Source organism: Etheostoma spectabile, chromosome 17 (assembly GCF_008692095.1).
Source record: "Etheostoma spectabile isolate EspeVRDwgs_2016 chromosome 17, UIUC_Espe_1.0, whole genome shotgun sequence".
Taxonomy (NCBI): Eukaryota; Metazoa; Chordata; class Actinopteri; order Perciformes; family Percidae; genus Etheostoma; species Etheostoma spectabile.
This window is the reverse complement of record NC_045749.1, coordinates 13,176,466-13,176,802: the sequence shown is the minus strand read 5'-3', so window position 1 is coordinate 13,176,802 and position 337 is coordinate 13,176,466. Positions and strand designations below refer to the sequence as shown.

At 44.8% G+C, this 337-nt stretch overlaps 1 protein-coding gene across 1 annotated transcript in view; it reads left to right on the top strand.

The window, feature by feature from the left end:
- The window catches only part of abcc2 (ATP binding cassette subfamily C member 2), a 22,066-nt gene that overhangs the window by 5,736 nt on the left and 15,993 nt on the right, over nucleotides 1-337 (top strand). The window lies entirely within an intron of this gene.

Below are 337 nucleotides of genomic sequence, written 5' to 3'. Positions count from 1 at the left end.
CTTCTTGTTTACATTCAACATAGCTGCCACCAAAGCGCAGCAACCTGTTGATGCCGCTGTTGCTTCTACGTCACCCGGATCGTTGGTCTGATTGGTTGCCCGTTGGTCCCGCCTCTTGTACAGAGAAACTACAGAGCAGACTCCCCAGACTAACGGTCAATCTCAAATCTATTGAGCTTGGCTTGGACTGGTGGTGGTCAGACAATGTGAACTTCATTCCTTGTATACTACCATATCAAATGAGCTATCCAATATTTCGAAAATTGATTGTTATTATTATTGTACCCTGTTTTCAATTGTTTTGTGATTGGAGTGCCCTTAAGAGCCCCCTGCTGCT